This window comes from Leiobunum rupestre, chromosome 4 (genome assembly GCF_980474605.1).
Source record: "Leiobunum rupestre chromosome 4, qqLeiRupe1.1.hap1, whole genome shotgun sequence".
Taxonomy (NCBI): domain Eukaryota; kingdom Metazoa; phylum Arthropoda; class Arachnida; order Opiliones; family Sclerosomatidae; genus Leiobunum; species Leiobunum rupestre.
In genome coordinates, this window is record NC_143387.1 from 65,013,478 (window position 1) to 65,021,043 (window position 7,566).

The following is a 7,566-nucleotide window of genomic DNA, read 5'->3' on the forward strand; positions in this document are numbered from 1 at the left end:
CTACGAGTCGTCCACTACCAGATGTCGAAAATGGCTATTCTACGGTATCTTCATCAAGGACAAGTGTTGAAATAAAATGAGCGTTAAAGGTGTGGCTATAGTATTTCGTAAGCGAGAAAAATACAAATACCCTCTGTAGATATTTCTTTCATTAAAATTTGCTTCGTCTTATATTCAACTGATAAACTTGTACTGTAAAAAGGGTTTAATTCAATTGTGCATTGTTATAGTACGTCTAACTCACTGTTGTAACTACTAAACTTATGATATTCTGAATAAATTAAAATTGGTCGTTTCGTCTCTATTATTTTAATTATAATTAAAATTTTAAACCGGGCGGGATAGAACTGGGATAACATTTTTAGCAAATAACTCTGAATTGCGGAGATATATATTTAAGGGTTATCTCGAGAAATTAATACCACTAGGGACAATTCTTCCGAGGAGAGGTATATTTTGGCTTGCCAACTTGTTTTATTAAAAAATGGGATGGATGAATGATGAATTTATGATACGCCATATTCGCCATTATTTATGAATATTTAGGTAAATTTTTCCCTAGTCAAATTAATTTTAGTGGTCAAATGTCGCGACTAGTGCCTTATGTCCAACCCATAGATAAAATAACTTCGTATATAGATAGCATATGTAACATAATTACTCATAAGTATGCCACTGTACCTTTATTCCATTCAAAAATCTTCACTAACGGTTTGTTTCACCACGAACCAGTAAAAAGTTGGGAGAGTAAGTAATTTTGGGAGTCACACTATTGGCTACTAACATTTTTATTTAAGCCAAAGGAAAACCTCTAAATTGATAAGGAATTTTTTGCGTCGGAATTTTAGTCAGCCCTTGGATTAATAATATGTAACATATTATTAATCCAAGGTCAGCCCAATGTAGCTTTATTGAAATTTATAAACTCGCTCGGTTTGTGCGGATGAAGTTTAATTATGAGTAATTTAGAAAAATAAAAGGTTGGGGAAAATGATCAATAAGTGATCGCTTTCCGAAAATGGAACAAGTCGTCGAAGTGGGATATTCCACCAGCGTTATTAAAACCCATATCAAACCTAGAAGAGTTAGACCTAGGCTCCATAGAGATAGAAAAGAAATAGAGAGCAGATTCCCCTCAGTCCCCTGACATCTAGTGACTGCGCCAGTTGGCTGTGTTCTCAAGAGCGTAGAAAGTATGTAGGAATTAAAGTCGGCGTTTTTGCTAATAAACTTATTTATAAAGGTAAATGCCTTCAAATATACCAGAAATAGCGTGTAAAACAAACTAGAAATCTTTACTGAATGCTATTACTTTGTGCTTATTTTAAATTTGCTTTCAGTACATGAAAAAAGTACTGTTAATACACCTAGCTCACTTAAGCCTTTGCAATCGGCATTGCGACATACATTCAGCCAATTTTAGTATCGTTTAAATAATTTTTTAACATACCTTAACCTAAATAATTATAATTATAATTCATCATACTTATCCCAAAGATAATTTAAACTCGTATCCTAGATTCGAATACTGAGAGCTTTCCCATTAACGGTTTTGTTACGAAGCGTTTACCCTTTTCCGGCACGTGACCTCAGAAAAATTGGGCTCCATCGGTTGCGGTAAGGGGCAAACCATGAAGAGAATTTTTTCTGAGTTCCGGCGGGAAGTGGGTAAACGCTCTTTGCAACGCGCGAGAGAGTGATTTCGAATCTAGGGTACGAGTTTAAATTATCTTTGCTTATCCTAAGCTCGTATAAGTCATAACTTATGGAAGCCAGGGACTTTGGATTAAAATATAAGTTTAAGATTAATATAAAATATCTTATCCTTATCACGTTTACTCAAAAAGTAGGCAACCGAAAATATATAAAAGTTCGCGTGAACATGAGTAGTCGATTTTTAAGAGAGCGTTTTCAATGCGAGCGAGAGCCATGTCGCTTTGGGGCGGTTCGCTCTCGTTACAAAGAGCGTGTTCTCTCTAACCTCAGCTTCGCTCGCCGGGAGTAGTGGCGTACTCCTGTGATCCCAAGCGTCTGGGAGGCAGAGTTTGTGGAAAGCCTTGTGAGGAATACTTCCGCCACGGGTGTCCCCAACCGCTGTCCCCCCGTATCCCCCCGTTGGCGTGGCCGTTACACTTATCTCACCCTGAATAATCAGTTATTGTGTGCTGGTGTCTAAAAAAAAACACACAAAACAAAACCTCAGCTTCGCTTACAGCGCGGCGAGCGAGCTTATCGCGAGCGGAGGACTTCTATTTTATGATTTAGCGCTTTCCGCGTCGAGAGTGGTCTATGCCGATCATTTCGACGTGGCGTTCGCAAGCTGCCTCTTTCGAACGGCGAGCGTTTTTCGTGAACAGAGGGAAATGTTGTTCTCTCCTATTGTTTTCAGAGCTGGATTATGTCGCTAAGGATTAAATCGGCGTCAGGTTCGCATGCAGCTGCCGACGTCGCGGCGAACAAATTCACCTCTCACGGCTACATAGTGTTGACGAGATAAACGTTTAAACAATAGAATAAAGCATAACCCACTATTATAACTAACCAATTAGTGGTTAGCTTGGAATCTGCTATCCTCGCTAGTCTATTTCGGTGTCCTGAAATATATATCAAACGGAAAATGGGTCATTCTTCAATCTTGTCATCTTCATACCTTAATTTACCTCTTTAGTGCTCGAATTACGTTAGGAAAGATAATAATAATAATAATAATCAGCTAGGCTAATACCCAAGGCACCACCTTAGGCCTAAGTCATCGAGAGATCACTAATAGAATTTCAAGCTTTATTTTTTAATGGTTTCAAATTGGCAGACCACAATTCATCGACTAAATACTGGTCAGCTAACTTCGGAAAACGTAAGTCGTAATACCATAAGTCTATAATATTGTTCCATAAATTTGTCACTTTGGGGAATATTTTTTCTGAGAGTTAGTAACCGAGTGACGTCATCACAAGAAGCAAATCTTCCTCTATCGAGGTGCTGTCAAAGGCTATGTGTGACGCGTTAGTAAGCAGACGCAAAACGTCGATGAAGCCCGTTATGCAGACTGTCTTGTGAATAGCTCTCAGTAAAACTTTTGCATGTGATGAATAGGAAGTGTCACACTTATGTAACAAAAATATTTTACACTTATGGTAATACCTATATCAATTTTTAGCCTCACCACTCTTGTTGAGGAGGAATTTTTAGCCTCACCCCTCTTGTAATAGAGGAATTGTTAGCCTCACCCCTCTTGTTAATAAGGGATTGTTAGCCTCAGCCCTCTTGTTAATGAGGGATTGTTAGCCTCACTTGTTATAGAGGAATTTAAGCTGTTATTTTCACTCTTACGGTGTTCGGTGTAATTAACGGTGTCGTTAGCGGTGATCGAGCTGGCTCCAAAAGGACTTACAAGGAGACGACCCGAGGTGTTACACACCGATTTTGTTCAAACTCGGGGGATTGGTAGACCTTCATGTAACTTGAAAAATCCTAAGGGGATTTTATTCAATGGGCAACAGTTTTGCCATGACAACGAAAAATATTTTTGACAACATAAAATGGAAATTTTCCTATTGAAAATAGCATGGGATTTTGCCCGATGAAATATTTAAAAAAATTAAAATACTAAAATGTTAAAAATTTGATAAAAATTGACCAAAAAAATCAAAACTGATCACATTTTGATCAATTTGATTGAACCAAATGGGTGAAAATGAACCGATATGGCTAAAATTGGAAAAAATGTGATAAAAAATAAAAAAATACAAACATTGAAAAAAATATTTCAAAATTGATTAAAATAATGTTTTTTTTTTTCAAAATTGAAAAAAAATATAAAATTAAAATTTTTTTGATCAAAAACAGTAGTTTCGATCAAAATTCATAATAATTGACGGAAATTTATAAGTTGAGTAAAATTGGATTAATGTATAGATAAATAGCGATTTTTTGAAAAACAAAGTATTTATTTTTGTCAATTTGATCAAACTTGACCAAAATTGGAAAATAATAGAACTAAATTAGCCCAATTTTAAAGTTTTGTAAAACTTAGATAAAAATAAACTAAATTCGACCAACTATCTCAAAATTGTTTGAAATATTTTTTTTTTCAAAATTGAAAAATGTTAATAACGCTAAAAACAATTATCAAAATCAATAGTTTCTATCCCAAACGATCAAAATTGATACCTTATTTCCCCCAATCGCAGTTAATTTGCCTACCGCTTTAAATCTGGCGTCCACCTCGCAACTTCCTACTGTTTTTGTACCTAGCCAATTTAACGATGCTTGCCCCCCCCCCCCTTTGGTATATACAGGTCGTACAAATCTTCGAGATCGGAGGGGACGGTATAGTTCCAAGGTGATGGGGAGATACGATATGTTACTGTTAACGGAAACCCACCTACGTGATGGCCAGCTTCCTTCAATTGCCGAGGGACTGAGTTGGCCAGGTTTGAATCGTAAAAATAAAGCTAAGAAAGGTGGAGGACTTGGAGTTTTGTCCCGGGATAATGGTATGGTACATATTTTGATAACATGTTTTGAGCACATGTGGATTCAACATAAATTGTTTCCGGATTTGGCGGTAGCGGTGGTATATTGTGCCACTGGTGAATTGAGCATTGTTTGGAATGAAAAAAATTACAAATGCCTTGAAGAGGATATGATTCAGTGGCGTCATAAAGGTCTTTCTAAGTTCTGTATCCTAGGAGATATGAATGCCTATTTAATGGAGCTGGACCAATACGAGTGCTCAAATGGTAGCTTACTTCGGGATTTTTCGTAGCGACATGGGTTAACGATCGGCAATCTTTTAGACAACTGTTCCGGCAAGACTACTTGGAGCCGAGGGGACAGAGCTACGACAATTGACTATGCACTATTTAGTGAAGACCTCACCCCACTAGTGAAGAGCATAGAAATTGATGAAGGAGGGCAGCATAGCCTGGGCAGTGACCATAATATGATATCAGTCAGTGGCGGCGGAATAGGGGGGTACAGGGGTACATTATACCCCCCAGATTTCACTAGGGGGTACAATGTATGTATTTGTACCCCCCCCCCCCAAATTGCAGCACAGTAATACTACCAATAGTTGATTTTATAAAATGTCTTTACGCTTGCCCAACTTGTTGAAATGTTGCCCTGGAATAGTTCAGCCAATGCCTAAGAATGAGTTCATAAACTCTTTAGTGGGAGAGAAAACGGATCCACAGCTGAAGCGGGGAGGCAACATTTCAACAAGATGGCCAAGGTTATTTTATAAAAAGAACTATTACTACAGATGCCCCCCCCCCCCGCGTTACCAAGTTAGACGCGTTTGCTTGTTTGTACCCCCCCTAAAAATTAGCTTCCGCCGCCACTGATATCAGTTCAAATAAATTTCAAGCCGGGCCCTCTAGTAAAAGTAGACAAAGTTGTATCAATAGGATCTAAGAAAGAATTTTGGGACTTTGAAGATCACGACAGACGATATGGAGAGCTGGGTAAATTCTTTAGAGGATTACCCAACATATGATCAGTTCACTATGGCTATAAAAAGGGCAATGGATAAAAACTTGAAGAAAAAGAGGGCTAGCCCAATTATTAAGCGGGGTATACTTCCCAAGAAGTGGTGAGATGGAGATGTAGCTATGACTATAAAAGAGAGGAAAACTGCTTGTAAAACTCATAGGCTTTCCAAAAAAAAGCGGAGAGCCTCCCGATATTATTTTACAGAAATGACGAGTATATCTCCAAAAGAAAAGAGAGGATAAATAACTTATTTCAAAGAAAGTTAAGAAAATAAGAAGATAGAGAGGGACATTTTAGAGGCGGGTAAAACCCAGGGTCGAAAATTTTGGAGATACATGACCGGTTTACGTAAATCTTCAGAACAGACTAAACATAATCATTTCAAAGGTTTTTATTCTACATGGGAAACTCTTGAAATCGAGCTCGGCTATGATAGATCGACTAAATGAATATATCGTAGACTTAAAGTCTGAATTATTAAGGTGCCCTGCCTCTGAGGGGGCTTCGGACCATGTACCTCCAAAATCATGGAACAGTATCTCCCCTGAACGACTGGAGGATCCTTTTCTTCAGTGCGAACTTGACATGGTGATGAAAAAACTACATAGAGGCAAAGCTGCGGGGACGAATGATACCAGAAGTCATTTTACATTGGGACAAAATGCAAAAAAAAATGTTTGCTAAAGGTGTTAAATTATGTTATGAGTCAAGAAGATATACCGTGTACGTGGAAAGAGTCAAGGGTAACTATGGCTTTCAAAGGCAAGGGTAAAAAGGAGGAAGACTTAAGCAGCGTTCAGACTATGTGAAAATATTACGTTAGCATCGGTCGTGTCGTTTCGGTTATGTTGGTCGCGTCGGTTCGTTCATTTCACCGTTCAGAAAGGAACCAACCTTGCACGGAGATTAACATAAAAAGTGATTGTTCATCCAATCAGAGCTCAGTAATAACGGCGGAAAAATTGAAATAATTTTTTATCCACCTCTGATTGGTTATAGTATTTCGATGGTTCTAAAGGTCGCCACTACCTAGAGTCAGCGCTGATGAGGCATAAGGCTATATGCCTGCTATGAACTTTTTGAGCGGAACGAAATGAAAAAATGTAAACGACACGCGCGAAAATTTAAAGTCTCTGTTGAGAAGTGAACGGTGTAAGAAATCGAAAGAACCGACACGATCGACGCAAACGTAATATTTTCACATAGTCTGAACGCAGCTTTAGACGCTTATCGCCCTATAGCTGTTACTTCGATTTTATGGAAGGAAAGAATTAGTGGCTATTTTGAGTTCAATGACTTGCTACACGAGTCTCAATATGGGTTTCGCAGAAACCGTCGAATGTCGGACAATCTCTTTATCCTGTCCCAACTCATAGAACTCTACCAAGTGCCCGGATCCTCAAACGTACAAGGTCCATTATTGGTTTCCAACCCAAACAACTACCATCCAGATCATAGCGTTTTACATCTAAACAAGTACTAACCTGTATCTTTAACCCTATGTCGTGTCTTCGTATTCTTGCTTTAAAAAAAGCGGAAAACAAGTAGCGCTATGTCATCTTCTTGTGTCTCATTCATCGAAATATTTTTATTCCCTGTTTACGTGATAATACGAGTGTCACGATAGCTTTAAACCTAACGGTAGAACGGCACGTTGTTATTTGTTAAACGTTTCCCTGAAATATTTTGTACATGGAAAGGAAGAAACGCCAGTCTAGCGAAATAGCTCGCGCTCCTTAATATTTATAGAACCTTTTTCTTTATTAATATTTAAATAAAAACATAAGTTTTTAAAAAAGGTTAAAAAAAACCTTTTCAGCGTTTATCAGTACACTATAAAATTTTTAAAAAACTTAAAAACGCGTTACATGTTTCGGCATCAAGGCGTGTTGTTGTTGCGGCTGATAACGGTAGTGTGTACGCCTGGATTCCTAAACATGTAACTATTAAAATTTTTATCGTGTACTAAATCATATTACACTAGTACTTACGGAGTATTGTTTTCGTCGTAACCTTAGTTTTGTTAAGGGTATTTTCAGCTGCAACCATAAAACATTACATAACTTAATC